At 39.7% G+C, this 27,671-nt stretch overlaps 1 protein-coding gene across 1 annotated transcript in view; it reads right to left on the reverse strand.

Moving 5' to 3' along the window:
- Positions 1 to 27,671, reverse strand: part of ABCG2 (ATP binding cassette subfamily G member 2 (Junior blood group)) — a 131,886-nt gene that overhangs the window by 97,631 nt on the left and 6,584 nt on the right. The window lies entirely within an intron of this gene.

The raw sequence follows: 27,671 nt of genomic DNA on the forward strand, positions 1-27,671 counted from the left end.
CAGGCTCCACGCTGACAGTGCAGAGCCTGCTTAGGATTCTCTCTCTCTCTCCCTCTCTCTTTGCCCCTCCCCCACTCATTAATTCTCTCTCTCTCTCTCTCTCAAAAGTAAATACACTTAAAAAAAAAGAGAGAGAAAGAAAGAAAGAAAGAAAGAAAGCTACCAAGCCATGAAAAGACATGGAGGAAACTTAAATGCCTATTAAAAGAAGCCAATCTGGTTCCAAATATATGACATTCAGCAAAAGGCAAAACTGTGCAGACAGTTAAAAGATCAGTGGTTGGAAAGGTAGGAGGTAGGAGAGAGTGAAGGATAAACAGTTAAGTTACAGAGGATTTTTAGGGTAAGGAAACTATTCTGTATGATACTATAATAGTAGATACACATCACTGTATACTTGTCAAAATCCATAGAACTTTCAACAGTGGGAGTGAACCCTAATATAAACTGAGGACTTTGGGTGATAAGTGATAATGCTGTGCCAAGGTATGTTCATCACTTGTAAGAAATGTACCACTCTTTTTTTTTTTTAATGTTTATTTATTTTTGAGAGAGACAGACAGAACAGAGTGTGAGCAGGGAGGGGCAGAGAGAGAGAGAGGGAGACACAGAATCTGAAGCAGGCTCCAGGCTCTGAGCTGTCAGTACAGAGCCTGATGTGGGGCTCAAACTCAAGAACTGCGAAATCATGACCAGAGCTGAAGTCAGATGCTTAACTGACTGAGCCACCCAGGCGCCCCAGAAATGCACCACTCTTAATGGGTATATTGGTAGTGTGGGAGGCTGTGCATGTGTGGGGGCAGAGGTTATGTGGGAACTCTCTGCATTCTCTGTCCCGTTTTGCTGTGAATCTAAAACTGCTCCAAAAAAAATAGAGCCTATTCAAAGGGAAAGGAAGACATACAAGCATTTAATGAAGAGACATGTACAGGTAAACAATAACACTAAACGAGTATGACGCAGAAATCATGCAGCAAGACTGCCAGGCTTTAGCTACCCGTCTTGCTCATCATGGTTTGCGACCTTGGCCAAATTCTTGCTTTCCTCATCTGTCAAAAACAAAGGACATTTATCTCCTAAGTTGCTGGGAGGAAACAATGAGTTAAACCACGAAGTGTGTGGCAGTTAGTAAGTATACAATAAATGTTAGTTATTATTAATATTAAAAGAACAAAATATCAACACAATATTTTATAAAGTCTATCATGCCAGGAGATGTATCTGTCTGCTGAGGGGGGAAATGTTTAGATTTTCTCAATATAAGACAAGTATGGGCCCTAAGATATGACTGAAAATAGCGTACAGGAGCACCTCGGTGGCTCAGTTGGTTAAGCGTCAGACACTTGGTTTTGGCTCAGGTCATGATATCATGACTTGTGAGTCTGAGCCCTGCATCAGACTCTGTGCTGACAGCATAGAAGCCTGCTTGGGATTCTCTGTCTCCCTCGCTCTCTGCCCTTCCCCCACTCACTTACTCTCTGTATTTCTCTCTCAAAATAAATAAATAAATAAACATTTAAAAAAAGAAAATAGCATATAATGACAAAATATGATCTATAGACCAGATAATCTCTTTTGATATACTTAATTAAACAAGGCTATTTGGTGATATTGTTATAGTTTTAAGTAGAGTCATCCTTAACATATGGAGAAATACCATATATAACTATAAGCTTCAGGTTGAGGAGATATAAGACTGAAAATTGAGGGAGATAAAGATCACTGCATAACATGAGGCAAAATGAGATTTTTGCAAATAAGATGTCAAACATCCTTGGATGTTTGGCAGGACATATCTGCCACATGACCCATTCTTTCTTTTTGAAATTGAGTAATGCATTTTGTATACCCAATGTTAGACTGCATTAAAATCCATTATTCTGATTTTTTAGTTTCTTCTGGTATTTTTTTCTAGAGTTTCAGAAGGTACAAAAAAGGAAACAAGAGAGGCCACAAGAAAGTTACAATAGGCAGGGCAGTCAGACAGCTCAGAATCCACAATAGACCAGGGGTTCTTATATCTTGACCTGCATCAGAATCACCTGGAAGCTAACAAGAATCACAGAGTCCCAGCTTCTTTGAAGCAGGAAGAGGTCTAGGCCTTTGTAGTTTTACCAAATTCCCCAGGTGATTGTGATAGGGACCCAAGTTTGATCTAGACCCTGTGACCTCTCCCTTGCTACTCAGGGACCAGAGAGAAGTGGCAGGAGTATCACCTGGAAAGCTGGTTAGAACTGCAGAGTTTTGTGCTCCACCCTAGATCTACAGGGTTAGAATCTGCATTTTTATCAAGATCCTTAGGTGATTTATATGCACATTAAGGATTGAGAAGAACTGGTTCTCAACCTGTCTGCACTTTGGAATCTCCTGGAATAAAACTCTCCTTGTTTTCCCTTTTCTCTTTCACTACCACCCAAATTCCTTAACCCTCAGAGGGTAGTTTCCACTTAAATGTCACTTTCATGAAACTGGTGTTCAGCCAAGTACCAATACAGTGAGATTCCATTCATAACCAACGAAAATTTGATTTAAGAGATTGTATAGCAGGTTATTCAAGAACTAGAGAAGTGAGAACAGAAGGAGGGATGGAACTGACTAGAAGATGAAGATGTGAAAGAACTGAGGGGCGGGGCACCTGGGTGACTCAGTTGGTTAAGCTACCGATTCTTGGTTTCAGCTCAGGTCATGATCTCACAGTTTGTGAGTTCAAGCCCTGCAATGAGCCCTGCATTGGGCTCCTCGCTGATAGCTTGGAGCCTGCTTGGTATTCTGTCTCCAGTTCCCTCTCTCTCTGCCCCTCTCCTGTTTGTGCTCTCTCTCTTTTTATCTCTCTCTCTCAAAATAAATAAATAAGCAACAAAAAAAATTTTAAAAAGAAAGGAAGAACGAAAGAACTAAGGGTAAGACTAGAGAAAGGGAGCATTCTCCTGTTCTTGTAGGTTTTGTGAAGTTAACAACTGCATTCTAGCAACCAGAGTCAATGATCCAGGGCTATAGCTAAGTGATAACCATGGCTGGTTTCCAAAGAAAGCTGTAGTTAACAAACTGTAGGACTGTTGCTTCAGAGTGGTTTCATTAGAGCATTTCAAAACTGGAGCTCCAAAATAACTCGAGAGCTACACCTAAGAGGTTTTCTTTAAATTTGAGAAAGAAGAGTAACTAAATGTTATTGATGGTATCAAAATAAAATTTGATATCATCGGCACAAGGATCATGTCTACAGATGACCCTGAGATACTTATTCTCTATTTTCACACAAGAAAGTCTTAAAATAGCGCTGGACCAAAGGTTTTAGTTCCAAACCTGAAGAGGTTTGGTTCCAAACCCTCTAAATACAATGATTTCCTTGTAATCACTTTGCAAATCTTCTCTTTCCTCTTCTCTATTTCTCTAGTTTTCTTCTTCAAGTAAGAAAGAATTTTGTTTCTTCTAAAAAAGCCCACATCCCCCACCTAGAAAAGAATTTAAGCAAAGCAGTCCCCTGCTGCAAGAATAACAGGTATGTAAAATTGACTTTATTTGGTTAGCGTAGCATTTGGACACAGAGAATGATTTTGCTACAGATGTTCAACAGTCAACAGCCTGGGCATAAATTTGCTCACCCACAGTTGCCACATGGGTCCAGGTGTTTGTAAAAGTTTCGTACATACTCAGTATATTTTGGGTTTTGCATCATTTGGCCTCGCTTGGCTAAGCAAGAAAGCATCATTTTATTTTATGTGTTCTGTTGCCTACAGATAAACGGGGTAGTTGACAGTGCTTTGAAGGAATAAAGGGTTTCAGTTGCTTTTTGTAAAAGGGGATTAATTATTCACTCCATCAGAGGGATTCATTGCATTGTTTTAGAGGCATTGGCTGTGAGGATTAGGATGCTAACAGGAGTACTTGATTTCAGAATCAGAGGAGTGGGTTCTGCATGGAAATAGACTTGAAATCCAGGCCCTAAGCTGCTACAATATTTGTCAGTTAAAATCAAAAAATGTTTGAGAAGCCCACAAAACAGGAAGCCCAGGCTGGCCTGAACAAAGCTACCCAGCCTCTTAAGAGTACTGCCAATTCTTTGTTTTGGCTTTGCTTTCTTTAAAGCAGCTTCCTCCTTGGCCAGGAGCTGTTCATCCTTTCCTGAAGCGTATTTACCAGCAATGACACATCAAAAAACATGCAAAAAATTCCTGTAATTGTGTTTCCCTTCACTTGCACTGGCAGAGTATTTGACAACCTGTCCTCTGTCCTGAAGGACAATCTGTTTGTCTTGAGCTCTTCTCTACAAAATGGTTGAAACGTCTTCCAAAGCCCCCAGCCGACTGCAACATTCCTGTTCATCAGCACACTCATTATCCCTCTAGGTATGGGTTGCTTAACTCTCACAAGGTTTATTTGGAAAAGCCAAGATTCTAATCTTAAAATACATAAGAGTTAAACCCCCAGGAATAACGTGTTCCAAAAACATTGTGAGTTGCAAATATTCTTTTCTGTCTTTGAAAAAGTACACTTTTGTCCACACTACCTTCTGATGTAGACACTGATTCCAGCTCACTTGGTGTAAAAAAAAAAAAAAAAAAAAATTACAACAAAACAAAACTAAAAATATAAACAATCTATAGATGCATACTTCATTCTGAAAATGGACCCTCCTCTCTTACTTTCATAAAGACACTCTTAGCCCTCCTTATGTAGTCACCATCCTATGACTTCTTCCTTTACAATGTCTAAGGAATCTCTTTCCATAACCTCTGATCTTGTGGCTTAGCCCTTTCTTATGTTGTATCTGTTTTCTAACTATTCTCTGCCAACAACACTTACTCCTCCAATCCAACCTAAACCATCCTACTAGCCCTTGTCCCGAGTATAATCTTTATTCTAGAATCACCGAAGTCTTTCTTTATAACACTGCCTGTTGAAAAACCATTCATTCTTTTCCTTACTAAAAGAATCAAGTCCAGGGGCACCTTGGGTGGCTCAGTCGATTAAGCATCCAACTCATGATTTCGGCTCTGGTCATGATCTTGTAGTTCATGAGTTTGAGCCCCACATTGGGCTCTGTGCTGGCAGCGTGGAGCCTGCTTGGGATTCTGCCTCTGACCCTCCCTTGCTCTCTCTCTCTCTCTCTCAAAATAAATAAATAACTTAAAAGAAAAAATTTTAAAGACATTTTTTAAAATAAAAGAATCAAGTCCAAACTCCTGAGCCTGAGAAGCAGGACCACCACAACCTGGTGTTAGGAGGCTTCTCCCTGCTCTTCTTTTTTAAGAGGATGAGGTGGCCATGCTAGAGGGTCAACATGATCTCAAACTCATGCATCTTATTTTCTGACTTCCCTTCCTTGGCTCATACTCTTGCTTCTCATGCCTTTCCCCACCCATCTTCAAATTCTAAATATTTTTAAAGCCAAGACTTTCTAAGACTAACCTTCTCCATGAAGCTTTATTTGACCAGTATAGCCTACAGTGGTCTCCCCCTACTTTGAGTTCTTAACACTTTTCTCACTTCCATTCATTTGGCAATTTATCACTTACTGCTTCTTATGTCTCCAGAACCACTGCCTCATATTATCATTTAACTTTGAGATGTTTACATCTTAATGCCCTAAGTAAATCAATAGTTCCTCTGTTACAGGAGGGTGGGAGAGATGCTGGTCCTTGTCTTGTGGAGTCAAAGACTGAATCTCTCAAATAGAGAGTGAGCAAAGTGATAGAGTTTGTTGAGGGAAAGTATACAGCTCTCAAGAGTGAGAGGGGTCCCAACTGGGTTGCTGCTGAGGATTGTTGTCTCTGACTTTTTACTGGGAATTTATAAGAAAGTTTGTGAGACTCCACTCAAGGCACCTTGCCCAGGCAGGTCTGGAATGCGTTTATCCTTCTGCTTCTCCCCAAGCCCCACTCCTGCTTTAGCTTTCCACTTGCAGCTGAAGCCTTATCTATCCCTGCCTAATGTTAACCCTTTCCCCATTCACCTCCATTCATTCAACAAATATATAGTAGGTTTACTAAATGCCAGGTACTATGCTAGGTATGGGGGGGAAATCTCTATTTTCTCCTTATACTGTAGTGTTGTTTTTTTATGTTTATTTATTTATCTTTGAGAGAGAGAGAGAGAGAGAGAGAGAGAGAGAGAGAATGAGCACACAGGTCGGAGAGGGGCAGAGAGAGAGAGAGAGGAGAGAGAAAGGGAGACACAGAATCTGAAGCACCAGGCTCTGAGCTGTCAGCATAGAGCCTCACGTGGGGCTCAAACCCAGGAACCATAAGACTATGACCTGAGCTGGAATCAGCCGGTTAATTGACTGAGCCACCCTGTTGCCCCTATAGTGTTGTTTTTTTAATGCATAACAAGTAGGTTTCAGGCATGACTGTTCTACTAGAGACCCCTGCCACACTCTTCATCATCCAATGGAGAAATATGTCAAGGGTATTAAAGAATATTAAAGGACTAGTCTTTATTAGCTTTTCCTGGGTCTTTAACACCATAGAGTTACCAGCTGTTACATGAATTCAACTTGACGCCCTACCTACTTGATGCTTTTATAGATCACATTTTATTTTAATTTATTTTATTTTGAAGTTCATTTATTTATTTTGAGGGGGGGAGGGGCAGAGAGAGAGGGAGAGGGAAAAACCCAAGCAGGTTCCACATTATCAGTGTGAAGACCAACTCGGGGCTCAATTTCAGGAACCACGAGATCATCACCTGAGCTGAAATCAAGAATGAGACGCTTAACAGACTGAGCCGCCCAGGCGTCCCTAGAAATCACATTTCAATATCACCATCAGAAGCAGATTCTGCAAGATGATGTGATACGGTATACTATCAAATGGTATACATAGGGCTGGATCTTAGGCTCCTTCTTTTTAACTGAAATCTTAATGATATGGAGCTATGGACTGTTTGAACAGATGCTTTTCTGCCATTGAGACTAGGAGGGCAAGCAATCTGCTCCAGGCTGATGAGATATATTAAATTTGAGGGTTTTTTGAATCCTGCTGAGGGACATCTTTGTGAGCTGTAAAGCATATTCTCTATTTCTAAATCTAGCACATTTTATTATTCACTTCTAAGAGATCTTTCAATATTTGATCTAATTTATAAACTTAGTTAATTAATATACTTCCAAACATTTAAAACTGCACTTGGAAGAAAAATATACCCTTTCCTTAGTGTTTTGGGGGGGTCCCCTATATTCAGAGATTCATGGAAGGATTCTGTATTCATGGAAGGATTTACAGAACTCAGTATATAGTTCTACTCACAGCTAAGATTAATCACAGCAACATAGCATGGATATACACTTAGGTAGATCATAAGGAAAAGACAGAGTCTGCAAATATTTTCTCCCAGTCTGTGGTCTGTCTTCTCATCCATTTGATATTGTCTTGTGCAGGACAGACATTTTTAATTTTTATGAACCCCATCTTATCAATGATTTTTCTGATAAGTCATGCCTTTGGTGTTATATCTAAAAGGTTATTGCTATATCCAAGGTCACCTACCTTTTCTTCTGTTATCTTCTAGGAATTTTTTGTTTTTCATTTAGATCTATGATCCACTTTGAGTTAATTTTTGTGTACAGTGTAAAGACTTTATCTAGATTATTATTTTTGTGTGTGTGTGAAGGTCCATTGGTTCCAGCACCGCACTGTTTACTAAAGACTATCTTTGTTTGTTCCATTGTATTGCCTTTGTTCTTTTGTCAAAGATCAATTGACTATATTTATTTGGTTCTCTTTCTGGGCCCTCTATTCTGTTCCATGATCTATTTGTCTATTCATTCACTAATAATACCACACTGTCCTGATTACTGTAGCTTCATAGTAAATTTTGAAATCAGGAGTATCAATCCTCTTACTTGTTCTTTTTCTTCAATGCTATGTCAGCTATTCCGGGTCTTTTGTCTCTATACAAACTTGAGAATCAGTTTGTCGATAACCATAAAATAACTTGCTTGGATTTTGATTGCAGTTGTATTGAATCTATAGCTCAAGTTGGGAAGAACTGACATCTTGATAATATTGGGTCTTTCCATCCATAAACATGGAATATTTCTCCATTTATTTAGTTATTCTTAGATTTCATTCATCAGACTTCTATAGTTTTCCTCATGCAGATTTTATTTATATTTTGTTAGATTTATACCTAAGGACTTCATTTTGAGGTTGCTAATGTAAATTGCATTTTGTTTTTAATTTCAAATTCCACTTGGCTGTTGCTGGTAAGTAGGAAAGTGGTTGATTTTTGTAGATTAACCTTGTATCCTGCAACTTTGCTATATCACTTATTAGCCCTATGAGTTTTTGTTGTTGATTCTTTGGATGTTTTGTGTAGACAATCATATCACATGCAAACAAAGACAGTTTTATTTCTTCCTTCCCAATTGGCATAACTTTTATTCTTTTTCTTGTCTTATTGAATCATTAGAACTTCCAGTATGATGTTGTAAAGGAGTGGTGAGAAGGGACATCCTTGCCTAGTTCCTGATCCTATTGGGATCTTATTCTAGTTTCTCATGATTAAGTATGAAGTTCGCTGTAGGCTTTTTGTAGATGTTCTTTATTAAGCTGAGGAAATTCTCTTCTTCTTTATTTATTTACTTTTAACTTTATTTTTTATTTTTTAAGATTTACATCCAAATTAGTTAGTATATAGTGAAGCAATGATTTCAGTAGATTCCTTAATGCCCCTTTACCCATTTAGCCCCTTCCCCCTCCTACAACCCCTCCAGCAACCCTCAGTTTGTTCTCCATATTTATGAGTCTCTTTTGTTTTGTCCCCCTCCCTGTTTTTATATTATTTTTGTTTCCCTTCCCTTATGTTCATCTGTTTTGTCTCTTAAAGTCCTCATATGAGTGAAGTCATATGATTTTTGTTTTTCTCTGACTAATTTCACTTAGCATAATACCCTCCAGTTCCATCCACATAGTTGCAAATGGCAAGATTTCATTCTTTTTGATTGCCGAGTAATACTCCATTGTATATATATACCACATCTTCTTTATCCATTCGTCCATTGATGGACATTTGGGCTCTTTCCATACTTTGGCTATTGTTGATAGCACTGCTATAAACATGGGGGTGCATGTGTCCCTTCAAAACAGCACACCTGTATCCCGTGGATAAATGCCTAGTAGTGCAATTGCTGGGTCTAGGGTAGTTCTATTTTTAGTTTTTTGAGAAACCTCCATACTGTTTTCCAGAGTGGCTGCACCAGCTTGCATTCCCACCAACAATGCAAAAGAGATCCTCTTTCTCCACATCCTCACCAACATCTGTTGTTGCCTGAGTTGTTAATGTTAGCCATTGTGACAGGTGTAAGGTGGTCTCTCATTGTGGTTTTGATTTGTATTTCCCTGGTGATGAGTGATGTTGAGCATTTTTTCATGTGTTGGTTGGCCATCTGGATGTCTTCTTTGGAGAAATGTCTATTCATGTCTTTTGCCCATTTCTTCACTAGATTATTTGGTTTTTGGGTGTTGAGTTTGATATGTTCTTTGTAGATTTTGGATACTAACCCTTTCTCTGATATGTCATTTTCAAATATCTTCTCCCATTCTGTCGGTTGCCTTTTAGTTTTGCTGACTGTTTCCTTCGTTGTGCAGAAGCTTTTTATTTTGATGAGGCCCCAGTAGTTCATTTTTGCTTTTGTTTCCCTTGCCTCCAGAGACATGTTGAGTAAGAAATTGCTGCGGGCAAGATCAAAGAGGGTTTTGCCTGCTTTCTCCTCAAGGATTTTGATGGCTTCCTGTCTTACATTGAGGTCTTTCATCCATTTTGAGTTTATTTTTGTGTATGGTGTAACAAAGTGGTCCAGGTTCATTCTTCTGCATGTCGCTGTCCAGTTTTCCCAGCACCACTTGCTGAAGAGACTGTCTTTATTCCATTGGATACTCTTTCCTGCTTTGTCAAAGATTAGTTACCCATACATTTGTGGGTACATTTCTGGGTTCTCTATTCTATTCCATTGATCTGAGTGTCTGTTCTTGTGCCAGTACCATACTGTCTTGATGATTACAGCTTTGTAGTATAGCTTGAAGTCTGGGATTGTGATGCCTTCTGCTTTGGTTTTCTTTTTCAAGATCGTTTTGGCTATTCAGGGTCTTTTCTGGTTCCATACAAATTTTAGGATTATTTGTTCTAGCTCTGTGAAGAATGCTGGTGTTACTTTGATAAGGATCACGTTGAATATGTAGATTGCTTTGGGTAGTATTGACATTTTAACAATATTTGTTCTTCCTATCCAGGAGCATGGAATCTTTTTCCATTTCTTTGTGTCTTCTTCAAGGAAATTCTCTTCTTTTTTTTTTTATTTTTTTTTTATTTTTTAATATATGAAATTTACTGTCAAATTGGTTTCCATACAACACCCAGCGCTCATCCCAAAAGGTTCCCTCCTCAATACCCATCACCCACCCTGCCCTCCCTCCCACCCTGCCCTCCCTCCCACCCCCCATCAACCCTCAGTTTGTTCTCAGTTTTTAACAGTCTCTTATGCTTTGGCTCTCTCCCACTCTAACCTCTTTTTTTTTTTTTTTTTTCCCTTCCCCTCCCCCATGGGTTTCTGTTATGTTTCTCAGGATCCACATAAGAGTGAAACCATATGGTATCTGTCTTTCTCTGTATGGCTTATTTCACTTAGCATCACACTCTCTAGTTCCATCCATGTTGCTACAAAAGGCCATATTTCATTTTTTCTCATTGCCACGTAGTATTCCATTGTGTATATAAACCACAATTTCTTTATCCATTCATCAGTTGATGGACATTTAGGCTCTTTCCATAATTTGGCTATTGTTGAGAGTGCCGCTATAAACATTGGGGTACAAGTGCCCCTATGCATCAGTACCCCTGTATCCCTTGGGTAAATTCCTAGCAGTGCTATTGCTGGGTCATAGGGTAGGTCTATTTTTAATTTTCTGAGGAACCTCCACACTGCTTTCCAGAGCGGCTGCACCAATTTGCATTCCCACCAACAGTGCAAGAGGGTTCCTGTTTCTCCACATCCTCTCCAGCATCTATAGTCTCCTGATTTGTTCATTTTGGCCACTCTGACTGGCGTGAGGTGGTATCTGAGTGTGGTTTTGATTTGTAAGGGAAATTCTCTTCTATTCCTATACTGAGAGTTTGTGATCATGAATGAGTGTTGGATTTTGTCAAATGTTTTTTGTGCCTCTATTGATATGATCATGTGATTTTTCTTCTTTAGCCCTGTGATGTGATGGGTGACATTAATTTATTCCAAATGTTAAACTAGCCTTTGCATATCTGGGATAAATGCCAGCTGGGTATAATTTTTGGTGTATAATCCCAAGTGATGTAATTTCTTTCTACACATTGTTGGATTCAACTTACTATTATTTTGTTGATAATTTTTGCATTTATATCATGAGAGATATTAATCTATGGTTTTCTTTTCTTGCAATATCTTTGTCTGGGTTTGGCATTAGGATAATGCTGATCTTATAGACTGAATTAGGAAGTATTCCTTTGGCTTCTATCTACAAGATATTGTAAATCATTGGTATAATCTTCCCTTAAATGTTTGGTGAAATTCCCCAGTAAACCCATCTGGGCCATGTACTCTGTGTTGTGGAAGGTTATTAATTACTGAGTCAATTTCTTTCAGATATAGTCTTTTCAAATTGTTGACTAGGTCCTTGTTTTTCCTAAAGGGAAGACAGTTTTATTGTTTTGGGTGGTTTCAATATGTAGTCTTGCTATCTACTTGTTAGCAAGAAGAATTCTCAATATCAAATATTCTAAAATTAAATTGTTATCTTGGGCATACTTAAAAAATTAATTGATTTATGTCTAATAACTAATCTATATTTAGTGACTAATTATAGTTAATATGTAGACATTTTAATTAACAATGTATTCATTATTTATTCACTTTGCTATTCCTTTAAGCTTATAATTTCATTAGCAAGCAGCAATATTTTATAAGTTAAAACAAAAAAAATTATAAGTTAAAACTGATATGATCCTAGCAGTTAACACAGCCTGCTTGGAAGAAAAAAGTTGCTGGGTCAAATTCTCCTAGACTGTGCTCTTTGCCCCTTTTAGGAGATGTTTTTATTACAATATTCTTTTTTTTTTTTAATTTTTTTTAACGTTTATTTATTTTTGAGACAGAGAGAGACAGAGCATGAATGGGGGAGGGTCACAGAGAGGGAGACACAGAATCTGAAACAGGCTCCAGGCTCTGAGCTGTCAGCACAGAGCCTGATGCGGGGCTCGAACTCACGGACCGCGAGATCATGACCTGAGCCGAAGTTAACCGACTGAGCCACCCAGGCGCCCCCCCCCCCTTTTTTTTAAGTTTATTTATTTTGAGAGACAGAGAAAGTGAGGAGGGGAGGGGCAGAGAGAGAGAGAAGGAGGGAGAGAGAATCCCAAGCAAGTTCTGCACTGCCAGCATGGAGCCTGATGTAGGGCTTGAACCCACAAACCATGAGATCATGACCTGAGTGGAAATCAAGAGTTGGCCGCTTAACCAACTGGGCCACCCAGGTGCCCCTCATTTGGCAGATTCTTAAATATAACTGCTGACACACTAACTAAACTTAAGCTGATACAACTAATTATAAAACCATAACAGTTGAGCTTAGGCTACATCAGAATCACTTGCAGGTGCTTTTAAAAAATTAAGACTCTTGGGGTGCCTGGGTGGCTCAGTGGGTTAAGCGTCTGACTTCGGCTCAGGTCATGATCTCATGGTCCATGGGTTCGAGCCCCGCGTCGGGCTCTGTGCTGACAGCTCAGAGCCTGGAGCCTGCTTCAGATTCTGTGTCTCCCTCTCTCTGACCCTCCCCCATTCATGCTCTGTCTTTCTCTGTCTCAAAAATAAATAAACATTAAAAACAAAAAAACAAAAAAAAAAATTAAGACTCTTAAGAAACACACATGTCCCCAAACATGATTCATATTCAGTAGAAAATAAGTCAGAATCTAGATTTAAACAGGGCACCTGTCTGGCTCAGTTGGTAGAGTATGCAATTCTTGATCTTGGGGTTGTGAGTTTGAGCTCCACGTTGGTTGTACAGACTGCTTTAAAAGAGGGAGAGAGAATGAGATGGGGTGCCTGGGTGATGCAGTCAGTTAAGCATCTGACTCTTGATCTCATCTCAGGTCATGATCTCACAATTCATGAGTTTGAGCCCGACATCAAGCTCTGCACTGATGGTGTGGAGCCTGCTTGGGATTCTCTCTCTCCTTCTCTCTGCCCCTCCCCTTCTTGTGTGTTTTCTCTCTCTCTCTCTCAAAATATAAATAAATAAATAAATAAATAATAAAAAACAGACAGAGAAATCTAGATTTAAACAAATACTTCCCGGTGTCCCAGGAGAAACAATGTATAGGGGTAAGACAAGGTAGACTTGATCAATATTTCCCCCCTCTTTAGTGTACTAAAAGGGACCCCAAACTGATTCCTAAGAAAATAACTGGCTTTGCCTTGTACAGCCTGGTTTCCTTAACATCCATAAAAAAATTTCAGTACGAAATGGTGAATACGCGTGGGCTACATAGAGAAGAAACCTTAAATACACTCTTAATTGGAATGAATGAAAAGAAAAAAAAAATATCTGTGTTGGTCAGGAAAGAATAGAGGTGGGAAACAGAAATAATGTAGTATGTCATGCCTGAAGCTATAGAGGAATGCCAACTGTCATCATTTTGTAAATGAGTCATATTCATTTAAGCTTATTAAGTGTGCACATGGCTTGGTCAAAATACAGGTGCAATTTTCCAAAGCATTTGCCAACATGAAATGAAAATGCATCTATTTTTTACTAGCAATTCTCAGAGTCAAGCCTTTCCGAAGGTACCCTCTAGAGAAGAAACCCTAATGAATGATTGTATCTGATGATTAACTACAACTTTTTTTTTCAGTAATTTTATATAAATTTTAACTATATTAAGAATAAAATGCCCCCATAACTTTGTATTTTATTTCCAACATCATTCACTGTTTTCTGGGTTGTGTCTTTGATATTCTATGGAAACTATAGTCCAGATTAAACTCCTTTAATTTAACAAGGCAAAACCACTATACTGGAAAGAAGTATAATTAGTCTGGTATAACTGATTCTTACAATCTTTGTCCTAGTCCTCATTCTTTCTGTGGCCCATATACCCATGTACTATCTCTTCAGGAACTGCTTCAGCATTCTGACAAGCCAAGCTTATCAGCTATGTTGCTTGGACTGTGTACTCTTGGCTATTGGCATAACTTGAAATTTCACCAAGAAGTACCAGTGTTAGGGTACAAATAAGGACACATGAATGGTGATTATTTGCATATCACTCATTTATGCCCCTATCTCCATGATGCTTCCAATATTGTCAAGCTAAGGTTGTTTTTCCCTCTAACAAAGCATTAAGACAGTAAGGAGTTCTTGGGGAAATGTTATACTCCACCTGTCTCAACTATTTGTCAATGGGCTACAGGGTTTAAGGAAACTTAATGTTATCTGCCATTTCCTTCTGCCTTTGTTTCCCACATCACTACTGCTTACATTAAGCCCCATTAAGTGATGATGAAGGATGCATCTCCGAAACAAAAAGAATGGTAGAAATAAGTTCCATAATGTTAATACTGCATTACTGACAGCTAGAGATGATAGATAGATAGATAGATAGATAGATAGAGATAGAGATAGATAATAGATAGAAAAACATATGCAAGAGTTAATTTTTTTTTTTGAACTAAGAATAAAGAACAGTTTGGCTTATTAAGAAATGAGAGAATGTGGTAAACAGAGCCCTTAAGAAGAACCATTTTTAGCATCAATTTCTTAATGTTTTCAGCCTGTAAATCATGTTTAAAAGAAGAAATAAACAAGTACAGAAATAATTACTGCTGCTAAAGAACAAATATTCAACCAAGTACATCTTAAAGACTCTAATTGGTTTTATTAATGGATTCATGAACTAGGCAGCATCCCACCCAGAAAAGAGAGGGCAGTCCCACTGAGCTGCAGAAAAGGAAAGGTTTTTAAAGGCAGAAAAGGATCAGGAAAGGGAAAATTATTAGTAAAGAAGCACTGTTCCTCCAAAAGAGAACAGAGGGATCTATGAGTAAAGTTCCTAGGACCAACCAGGAAAATGTATGTTGACTGGTTAAAGATCATATTCCTGGTGGAGCTAAAACTACAGTTAGATTGGATATTAAGTCTTGGTTTACTGACCTGGGGCTCTTAACGTAAGTGACTCCATTTTGGGCCTGTGGTTTTCTTTTTAAAACTATGTAATACAGAAGATAAGTGATATATAGAAAAGGACTATAGGAATTTTTTTTAAGTTTTTTTTTAATTTTTAATGTTTATTTATTTTTGAGAGAGAGAGACAGAGCATGAGCAGGGGAGGGGCAGAGAGAGAGGGAGATACAGAATCTGAAGCAGGCTCCAAGCAGTGAGCAGTGAGCACAGAGCCCGACACGGGGCTCGAGCTCACAAGCCCACAAACCGTGAGATCATGACCTGAGCCAAAGTCAGATGCTTAACCAAAGGAGCCACCCAGGAACCCCAAGCACTACAGGAATTTAAAGAACACTTTGGATTACTTTCGAATGCCTGAGATTCTTTGGGGGACTACAGCAATTGGCTTACTTTAAAGTCAAACTCAGATGCCCTGAGGGGAAAAGTGGGAGAGGCAATAAACATCATTAGGGAGGTGGGGTGGAGGAGAAAGTCTTTCTTGATCTCCTCTTCAAGATAAAAGTAGGTTTGGTAATTTTTGTCTTTCTAATCTGTGTGTCAAAAATATTTACAGCGATTTTTGGAATTAGAACTCTCAGTGTAGACTTAGCTCATAATTAAACTGGCCATGCTTATATAGTGCAGAGCAGAGTGTGAGCATATGTGCCAGTTTGCATAGGAAAGTCCCAGTTTGCATGTAGTGCCCCAAGTAATTATTAATTGTGTCCGCTTTGACTCTCAAAAGTAACTGTTGTCCTGGCTTTGGCAGGAGGAAAGGCAAAAATAATCCTAGCCTTGCTAGACTCTGGCGCCCTCTTGTGTTTAAAGCATGAAAAGGCTTTATGGAAACCTTTTCCTTGAGGTTACATTGGGGAATTTCACATTCTGATATCACATGTTCACACCACAAACCACCACAAAATGTGAACATCCCAAAGTAGATCATCTACTACTAATTTCCACACAAAGATCTCAGCTTCAAATTTCATGTCATCAGACTTTATCACTGACTGCCTCTCACAGTTGTTGCTATCTTTAGACTCCAGGACTCGCTTGCCCCATTTATCAGTAACTTTAGTCCCTGGTACATGCCCACTGTCTCTAATGCTACGTCTGTCTTGCTTCATGGTAAATTCAATACACACATAGGTAATTTTCCCACCACGCTGGCCCTGACTACCTTAACCTCTCCTCCAACGTCCTTGCTCTCCACCTTGCTTCAGTCAGACACTCCCAGTCACACCATAGACACTGTCATTACCGGTGCCATCTTATCTGTCTTGCTCTCTGACCACCAAATCCCATATTTCCACCTAACTCCTAGTAACCCCACTCCAACAAACCTTTTACCACCACAAAATGTACAATCCATTAATTTTGCTAATACTTCACTGTGCCTCATCCCTCACTGTTCACTTTAGTCTCCATACCAGATGAAATTCCATGATCATTCATTATAATAATACCCTAGCAAACACCCTCAAACTCCCTTGTTATTCTTTTGCATTGCCATTTGTGTGGCCAAACCACAAACTCTCCTTAAATCCAGATCTCTCCCACTCTTCGCCTATATCCTTGCCGCCGAATGTGGGGGGAGAAAAACACATAAGAATAACAATTCATCTAATTTTTTTTTAATTTTTTTAAGTTTGTTTATTTATTTTGAGAGAGAGTGTGCACACATGTGTGAGTTGGGGAGGGGCAGAAGAGGAGGGAGAGAGAGAGAATCCCAAGCAGGCTCTGCACTGGCAGCGTGCTGCCCAATGTGGGGCTTGAACTCATGAACTGTGAGACCATGATCTGAGACAAAATCAAGAGCTGATGCCTAACCAACTGAGCTATCCAGGTAGCTCAGCTGATAACCTTATTTCCTACTTCACTGAGAAAACTGAAGCAAGCAAAAGAGACTTCTAGATTCTACCATATCTGCCTATTGGCCAGCATACTCTGCCTTCCCTCTTATCACTCTGGCCTAGATGAATGTCCTATTCATCTGAGGCCTGAGACAATGTCTCCACTTGTCAGTAAATCCCATCTCCTTTCTCTTATATATCATCGCATACTGATATTGATATGGATATAGCCAATAGGTATATATACTACCTATATCTATATACTATATACTGATGTATCTATCTCTTACTACTATATCTATCTCTTACTACTGGATCATGCCCAGCAGCATACAATCATGTTGTTTTTTTCTTTCATCTTCAACAACATATTTCTTCATCTCACATCTTATGACCACTACTATATTGCTCTGCTCTCTTTTACAACAAAACTCTTCAAAAGAATTCTCTATATTCCCTTCTCCAATCAATCCCTCTCCCATTCTCTCTCACATCCATTTAATCAGAACCATGAGACATAACAACAACTTGCTGTTTAGGCCTCTAGGTTTTAGAGAGTTTGGTCATGCAGCAAAAGAAATTGGAACGATACCCCCAAGAGAGCAGTGGGAGCCTGGCCTAGGCGGAGGCACCCTATTCCCTAACAGAGTTACATGATTTTGCCAACATGTTATCAACAGAAGTCTGGGGAGCAGCTGAGCATATAGATTCTAAAAGTGTTAAGCCAATGGGGATAAAATATATTCAGTTAAGCCAAGAGCATTGACGTAAGTGTACTCCTCCAGGGTTAGGAATATAACATTTTGACTGGAAGACTGGGGATAGTGCTACCTGTTTGAAACTGTCGGCTAATGAAAGCCTGGATTCAACAATAACACAGAGTTAATGAGGTTGAAATGCCAGATATTCTCTAGCATACTCTTGGCAAAGGAATGCCAAGTTACGGGAAAATAAGAATGGATCCATTATATGCAACCTCCTCAAACACCCCCTGACTACACCCCTCTGGGAAGGTCTAAAAGACACCAAGACATTAGGAAATGCATTAGTGAGGCAAGCACCAGCATCCCTGCAGAGCTCTGCAGTTCAGAGATATGGGCAGATGAGGCTGCAGTGCAAATGTATCCTTATATCAATAAGGATAGAGGGATTCGGTGTGGTGAAGGCCTGGCAGAGTGCTGGACTGTTAGAAACAATATGGGGCAATGACTTCAACAAGCCACAGATGGGGCATATAATAAGTGTTTTGGGGCACCTGGGTGCCTCAGACAGCTGAGTGTCTGACTCTTGATTTTGGCTCAGGTCATGATCCCAAGGTTGTAGAATCGAGTCCCAAGTTGGGCTCCAGGCTCAGCGTGGAGCCTGCTTGTGATTCTCTATCTCTGTCTCTCTCTGCCCCTCCCTGACTCACGCAAATTAAAAAATTCTCTCTCAAATTAAAGGAAAAAAATTTAGTAAAAAAATAAGTTTAAAAAATCAGTGTTTTGACCTTCTGTGCTTTGTGCCAATGGCTAACTGATTTTGGAGTCCCAAAAGTTCATAAACTGACAGCATGCTAAGATGCTGCTTAACATACGTATGTGGAAAAAAAGACCTAAGTCTGTTAGGTGGAACCTAACCCAAGTTGCCAAAGTATGCCTTGTGCCCAATATCCAGACCTAAGTCATTTTGGAGACTAAGAGCTTCAATGAAGGGGAAAATCTGGGTACTTCTGAGAAAAGATCCTGCGACACAGCCATAGGTGTATGCCACAAATCTTCTGCCAAGCTAGCATTTCTCAACCTCTGTACTACTGACAGTTTGGCCTGGGTATTTCTTTGTTGTAGGTGGTTATCTTGTACATTATAGGATGTTTGGTAGCATATCTAGTCTCTACCCACAAGATGCCGGTAGCACACATACCTACCCTCTTCCCCAGTTGTGACAACCAAAATGTTTGCCAAAACATTACCAAATATCCTCTGGAGAGTAGGGTTACCAGATTTAGCAAATAAAAACACAGATTAAATTTGAATTTCAGATTCAAACTATTGCATGGAGATATCTATACTAAAAAAAAAAAAAAAAATACTTGTTCTTTACCTGAAATTCGAATTTAATCAGGATCCCTATATGTTATTTGTCAACCCTACCTGAGGGGTAAAATCATTTTGTAGAGAACTACTGATCTAAGACACTGCCTCTTTAAATGTGCTGGGAACTCATTACAACACTGATTCTTAAAGGCCCATTCCCAGGGATTCTGACTTACTGGGGCTGGTGCAGTGCCTCTGAATTTTCATTTTTAATGAGTTTCTAAGTGGTGCTAATGGTCGCTGGTCCAGGGAGAAGCCTTAAAGAGTATTGCCCCAGAGATTTTTGCTGGGTGACTATACACTAGAGGAAAGGAAATACCCAATGATTCTGGGAATTATTAGATATTGCTTCCTAAATGACATTGACTCCCAGGGACACAATGTGCCACCAGGTTCAAAAATTCAGAGTAGCAACTTATGGAGATGAGCAGATAGATGGTATCTTGGCCTAAGTTAGTCTAAACTTGGACCCCACATGGAGTGACAACAATTATGGCAGGAAGCATCAAAGAATCCCCTGGGGCTGCCCTCCCACTCCTGCCTCCTCTGTACCAAGACATGGACCTAAAAGTAACACCACATCCTGAGAGAATTGCAGGGATTAATACCAACAACAAAATTTCTGATACTGGCGTGGTGATTCCTCCACCCTTGCTAGGTAACTCACCTGTTTAGCTGGTACAAAAGTCAGATGGATCATACTGAATGACATTAGATGATTGTGGTCTTAATCAGGTAGTAATCCCAATTTCAGCAGCCACTCAAGATGTTTTTTCTCTAGTGAAGACAATCAACACAGCACCTGGTACCTGGTATACAACTCTTGACTTATCAAATGTTTTATTTTCCTTTCTAATCAATAAGGAAAATTAAACATAATTTGCATTTGTTTCCATATCAGGAAAAACAGTATACATTTATGTTCATTTCCCAGAGCTATAGCCTCTCTCCCACCATCATAATTTAGTTGAGAGGAACCTTGATTGTCTTGATATCCCAGAGGACATCAGGCCAATTCTGTATATTAATGTCATTATGCCAATTGGATCTGGCCAACAGGAAGAAACAAGTATCAAAAATACCTTATTTACATATATGTCAAAGGATGGGAGTTAAATTCCATAAAATTTAATAGGTCTACTACACCAGTGATATTTGTGGAGGCTCCATCATTTGGGGAACATTAGGATAGCCCTCTATAAAATGAGACGTAAGCTTCTGTACCTTGCACTTCACACCATGAAGTAGAAACAAAACAAAAACCCACCATACTTGCTTCTTTCAAACTTGGAAGCAACACATGTCACATGCAGCATGTTGCTCCGAACCATTTCATTTGATAATTTGTAAAGCTACCATTTTTGAGTGGAGTCAGGTATAAGAAACTTCTTGAAGTTTCAAAAGAAGCTGTCTTGCTACTTGAGCCCTAGGACATGGAGTGACAACAATTTGGTAGACCAAATGGTAGTAGAAGTATATTGTTGTAGAGAAAGATTGTATATATGGCTTGAGGCAGGCTCCAGTGGGATTGTCACAGCACAGACCTCTAGGTGTTTAGTAAGACCACACCTCCTCTTATGACATATATTCTCCCCTTGAAAAGGAGCTCCTGGCTTGCTACTGGCCCAAGTTTTTGAGACCGAACACATTACCACACACTACCACATGGCCGCATACACTGAACTTCCCATGATGAGCCACAAAGCTGCGTGTGCACAGCAACTTTTCCACTGTCATATGGAAGTAGTATATAGGAGACCAGGTCCTAGCAGGTCCAGGAGCACAAGGAATGTGCATAACCACTTGGCTACAACTACTAAGATATCTTTTTCTACCACTTTCTTGCCTTTTCCTCAACCTATGTGGGAGTCCTCTTGGGGACTTCCCAGTGAGCATTTCACAGAAGGGAATGAAGCATGGGCCTAGTCTTCAGATGGATCTTTACCTGATACTGCACTGACAAAAAGTGAATGTTCACTGTACTATGACCCATTTAGGCATGACCACAGAAAACCATGATTGAGAGAAATCCCCCAAGCAGACAGAACTTTGAGGAGTACATCTGGTTGATTGTTTTATGGCCTGAGGTACAAAGACCTATAATTATTTATGGGCAGTGGCTGTTGGATTGGACAGACAGCTAGGAGCTAGATGACAAGATGGACTGCATATGGGCCTCTTGGAATGTGAGAATATTTAAGTGTCAAGTATATATCCAATAGAGGGTATCCATGATTGCAAAGGCTGTCAAAAATCAGATAATCAAGAGGATCTATTTTGCGAATGTAAGGAAGCCTCTTTCTCCAGGCATCCCAATGCTTGCTTAACACATCCACACACAAAGTGGCCATAGCAGCATGGAAGGAAGTGTGAGATAACAACATGGTTTTTAGCTCCCCAAGACCATTTTGCCTTTAACTACTGCTGAGTGCCCAATCTGTCAACAGCAGAAGCCAATACTAAGGTACTGATACAGTACCAATGTCCAGGGTGGCAGGTGACTACCTAGTAGCAGTTGGTTATGATGAACTCTCCTCATCATAAAGGGAACCATTATTTATGTTCTCAGGGATAGCTTCATATTCTGGGTAAAAATTTACTTTCCCTGCCTACAGAGCTTCTGCCATCCCTAGTATCCTGAAGTTACAGGATGTCTAATCCATTGCCATGGTATCCCATATAACTGTCTCTGACTATGGTCATAGGTTATGAAAAAACAGGTTTAGAGATAGGCTCATGCTTTCAAAGTCCTCCATCTTGCAGAAGCTTGATAGAACAGTGATCTGGCCTGTTGAAGTTTCAATTGTAGGGCCAGTTGGTACCCCATGTAATGCTAGGATATTGTCCTACGGCACAGGATGTATGCTATAAACCAGCAGCCAATATTGCACAGAGCCAGAGTGCATAGGTGTGGGGACCATGGAAAAGAATGGTTCTTCTATGCACACTGACTTCCTAAGGTGTTTCTCTACCATGCTAGACATTCTCCTGCCTCCATTTCCTCTACCTAAATTCTTTCCTCCACTCTATTTTTTATTTTTATTTTTTGTTTATTTATTTTGAGAGAGAGAGAGGGCATGAGAAGGGGAGGGGCAGAGTGAGAGGGAGAGCAAGAATCCCAAGCAGGCTCTGTGCTGCCAGCACGGAGCCTGAGGCAGGGCTTGATCCCACAAACTGAGAAATCATGACCTGAGGCAATATCAAGAGTCAGATGCTTAACTGACTGAGCCACCCAGGCATCCCACCTCCACTCTATTTAAAATTGCAAAATCTCCCTCTGTCTTCCTGATTACCCCTTCCCTTACAATGCTTTTCTCTCTAGCCCTTCTCACCTTCTAACATACTATATTATTGATTTCATTATTGTTTATTATCTGTCTTCTCCCAGTAGAAGGTGAACTTTACAAGAGCAGGGTTCTCTATTTCATTCACTCTTCTACCCTTGGTGCCTAGGACAGTGCCTGAAACATAGTAGGCACTCAAAAAATATTTATAAATTGATTTGAATGAGTATCATGAAAGTTCTTGAGGAATAGTAAATAAACATATCTAGTCTATTATCTTTATCTACATTAGGGATTGGTTGGCAAGCTTTTTCTGTAAAAGGCCAGAGAGTAAACACTTGAGGATTGTGGGCCATGCAGTTGCTGTAGCAACCACTCCATTTTGGCACTGTAGCATGAAAGCAGCCATAGACAGGAAGTAAATGAATAGAGGATACATGCAGAAGAAGGAGAGGAATTGCTGAAGGTCTAGGAATTGGGAGACTGAGAAGGGAGTTAATATGGAAAGAAGGGACTTCATACGGAAATACTTTACAGAAATACGTTTGATTCATTTCTTTCTCAGGCCCTTTCACGCCACCATCACAACTAATACTACTGAAGTTAGATTTTCAGTTTGGCTTTGATTTTTGAATATTGTACTTTTATTTTTTTTTAATTTTTTTTTAATGTTTATTTATTTTTGAGACAGAGAGAGACAGAGCATGAACAGGGGAGGGGCAGAGAGAGAGGGAGACACAGAATCAGAAGCAGGCTCCAGGCTCTGAGCCATCAGCCCAGAGCCCGACGCGGGGCTCGAACTCACGGACCATGAGATCATGACCTGAGCTGAAGTCGGACGCTTAACCGACTGAGCCACCCAGGCGCCCCTGAATATTGTACTTTTAAAACTCCCACAGAACCCACTTACTAATACGACCTCCAGGTGGAGCCCTTTCTCTTTTTCTCATTAAGCTGGTTTTATTATAATGGACCCCTGAACATCTTGAGGGTTGGGGGTACCCACCACCACTGCAGATGAAAATACCACTTTTGACTCCCCAAAAACTTAACTACTAATAGCCTGCTGTTTATCGGAAGCTTTACTGATAACATAAACATTTGATTAACACATATTTCATACATTATATACAACAAAGTGAGCTAGAGAAAATGCTATTAAAATCATAAGGAAGAGAGAATACATTTATAGTACTGTACTGTATTTATTGATACTCTAAATTTACATTGTTTATAAGATGAAAAATCTCTCAGTGTCTACATCAATATTGCCTTTTCCTAGAAGTTTTTATTTATTCATTTATTTACTGAGGCAGGGGGAAAGGCAGAAGGAGAAAGAGAATTCCAAGCAGGCTCCACACCCAGCACAGAGGCTGACATGGGGCTCGATCACACGAACCATGAGATCATGACCAGAGCCAAAATCAAGAGTTGGACCCTTAACTAACTGAGCCACCCAGGTGCCCCTTAAGTTCTTATTTAAATTCCAGTTAGTTAACATACAGTGTAATATTAATTTAAGTTGTACAATACAGTGACTCAAACTTCCCAACAGCACCCAGTGCTCATCACAAGTGCACTCCTTAATTCCCATCACCTATTTCACTCACACACACACACACACACACCCTCCCTCTGGACTGATCATTTTGTTTTCTATAGTTAAGAGTCTGTTTCCTGGTTTGTCTCTCTGTCTGTTTCCATTGCTCATTTCTTTGTTTCTTAAATTTCACATATGAGCGAAATCATGTGGTATTTGTCTTTCTCTGACTTAGCATTATTCTTTCTAGCTCCATCCACATCATTGTAAATGGCAAGATTTCATTGTTTTTTATGGCTGAGTAATATTCCGTTGCATTTATATACCACATCTTCTTTATCCATTCATCCATTGATGGCCATCTGAGTTCTTTCCATAATTTGGCTATTGTTGATAATGCTGCTATAAACATCAGGGTGCATGTATCCCTTTGAATCAGTATTTTTGTATCCTTTGGGTAAATATCTAGAGTGCAATTGGTGGGTCACAGGGTAGCTCTATTTTTAACTTTTTGAGGAACCCCCATACTGTTTTCCAGAGTGGCTGCACCTCAATATTATCTTATATGATACAAAACACTACAGATGTTATATATATCACTAAAACTAGACTTTAAAAATGCAAAGATAGGGGCGCCTGGGTGGCTCAGTCGATTGAGTGTCTGACTTGAACTCAGGTCATGATCTCACCGTTTGTGAGTTTGAGCCCCATGTCAGGCTCTGTGCTGACAGCTCAGAGCCTGGAGCCTGCTTCGGATTCTGTGTCTCCCTCTCTCTCTGTCCCTCCCCCATCTGTGCTCCGTCTTTCTCTCTCTCTCAAAAATAAATGAACATTTCAAAAATTAACAAAAATGAAAAGATAATGTGAAAAAGAAATTATTTTTATTTATCAGTATAATCATGCATTGATAATGAAGAAGCAGCAGTATGATTGCTCTGTGGTAGCCTAGTGTAACCAGTATGATTGCTTCGTGATAGCCTAGCTAATATACTAATGAATCAATCACTATAAAATTTTTATGGCATATAGCATTATAGTCATATTCATAATACAGTATTGTCCCCTTTTTTATTTATTTTTTTTTTGTCCCCTTTTTAAAAAGTAAGCTCTAGGCCCAGTGTGGGGCTTGAACTCACGACCCCAAGATCAAGAATCACATGCTCCACCTACTGAGCCAGGTGTCCCCCCATAATACAGTATTGAAAACAGTGTTACATTTTTTTAAAAAAACACTTACTTGTAATGATAGGCTGATATATACTTATTCTGACTGAGAGACACAGACAGAGACAGAGAAGCATCCAGTACAGTAATGTAATCTGCTGAAGGCAAAGTTGTAAAACAGTAAGAAAGCCAGCACAATATTAATTTTACATTAAATATCACTCATGTTATGCCTGTGTAAGGATAGGCTATCCACTTCCATACAATTCTTGCACACAATGTTCTACATGATGAACGATGAACGCTCTGGCAATGATGATAATGACACGAAATGTCTCAATACAGCTCTTGTTATACAGTTACTAGATCTTCACAAAAAGACACACACAGACATACACAACAGATATTTAGTAACTGTACATCATGATGATTATTTCTATTCATTAAGTGGATGTGGATCATCACAGAGGTCTTCCTTATCTTCACGTTGAGTAGGCTGAAGAGGAGGAAAGAGAGGTCGGTTGGTCTTGTTGTGTCAGGGGAGACACAGATGGGGGAGGTAGAAGGGAAGGCAGGAGAGGCAGGCACACTAGGTGCAACTTTATGGAAACACATGTAATTTCTGTCCGACTTTCATGCTTCTTCCTTTCTCTAAAAATGTTTCTATATACTACCAGTCCTCTTCCACCATTTGTTTTAGTTTCAGTGCCCATATCACAGAGGTTCCATGCTGTAAAAGAACTCCAAAGCAGTCTTGGATAGTCAGAACTTTCTGCCAGATTGTTTAATGCCAGTCTGTTTTCTGGCACTGCTTTTTTTACATCTTCCTCCTCGTCATCTGGCACTGGTTTGGAAGCACTCATGTCCATTGAGTCGTCTTCTGTTAATTCCTCTGGTGTGATGTCTGTTAGCTCTTAAATTTCCCAAGATCCAGATCTTGAGACCCTTCACCACAACCACCCTCCACCTTTTTTGCCATATCTACAATCTCTCTCATGATTTCCTTGGCTCTGTTGTAAACTCTGTGAGGTCAGGCACAGCATCTGGGCAGTTTCTGTAGCAGGAATTTATTGTTTGGGGCTTGATGGCTTTCGTGGCTTTTTCTGTAACAACAATGGCATCTCCAATGATGTAATCCTTCTAGACTCATGATATTCTCTCTATTGTAGTTCTCTTCCATAGTATTGACAATCCTTTCCCTAAAGTACTGTGTGTAATGAACTTTAATGATCCTTATGACTCCATGATCTAGAGGTTGAATTAGAGCCATTGTGTTTGAGGGCAAGTAGACCGCTTCAACATCTCATGGGGTTCTGAGTAGACAGGCATTGTCCAAAATCAAAAGAATGTTAAAAGGCAGTCCCTTGCTGGCAAGGTACTTCCAGACTTCAAGAATAAAGTATTGATGGAACAAATCCAGAAAAAGGAACCAATCCTTGTCCAGGCTTTCTTGTAGTACAACCAAAACAGTAGCAGCTGGTGTTTATCTTTCCCCTTCAAGGCTTGGGGATTATCAACTTTATAGATAAGGCAGTTCTGATCATAAACCCGACTGCATTTGCACAAAATAGAATTAGCCTATGCCTTCCTGCCTCAAATCCTGGTGCTTGCTTCTCTTCCTTACTAATAAATGTCCTTTGTGACACTTTTTTCAGAATAGGGCACTTTGGTCTGCATTAAAAACCTGTTAAGGCAGATGTCCTTTCTCCTCAATGACTTTTTTTTCTAAGTTTTATTTTATTTATTTGAGAGAGACAGAGACAGAGTGAGTGGGGGAGGGGTAGAAGACAGAGAGAGAATCCTAAGCAGGCTCCACACTGCCAGTGCAGAGCCCAGCACGGGGCTTGAACTCACAAACCGTGAGACCACAACCTGAGCTGAAACCAAGATGCTCAGCCGACTGAGCCACCCAGGCACCCCCTCAGTGATTTTTTTAAACTGTGTCTGAGAATGCATCTGGCTGCCTCTTGGTTGGTGCTTCTCCTGCTTTCTTGACATTTTTCAAGCCAAACTTCTTGTTCAAATGATCAAATCATCCTTTGCTGGCATTAAATCCTCCAGTTTTAGATCTTTCTTCTTCCTTTTGCTTCAAGTTTTCATATAATGACCTCACTTTTTCTCAAATCATATTTGAGTCTATAGGTACGCCTTTCTTATACTAATCCTGTACCCAAATAAGAGCTGCATTTCAATAGGAGATAAAAAGGTATTTTGCAACAAGTACAAAGTTTTCACCCCCGTTGGTGTAGCTCCAGTGACAGCTTCATGAATTTCCTTTTTTTTTTTTTTTTTTTTTCTATGTTCCTTACACTGGATTCATTTATCTTGAAATGCAGGCAACCACACTGCAGACCTCAATCTACATGTAGTACATATCAAGCAGCTCAACTTTTTCTTGTCATGTCATGACTTTCCTCTGCTTCTTAGAAGCACTTTGAGCATCACTAGTGGCACTTTGCATGGGTCCCATGGCACTATTCAAGGTTTATAGTGTGGCACTAAGCATGGTGAAAAACATGCAAGAACCTCGAGAGAAAACATTTTACTGTGATTCACAATATACTGCA

The sequence above is a fragment of the Panthera uncia genome, chromosome B1 (genome assembly GCF_023721935.1).
Source record: "Panthera uncia isolate 11264 chromosome B1, Puncia_PCG_1.0, whole genome shotgun sequence".
Classification (NCBI taxonomy): domain Eukaryota; kingdom Metazoa; phylum Chordata; class Mammalia; order Carnivora; family Felidae; genus Panthera; species Panthera uncia.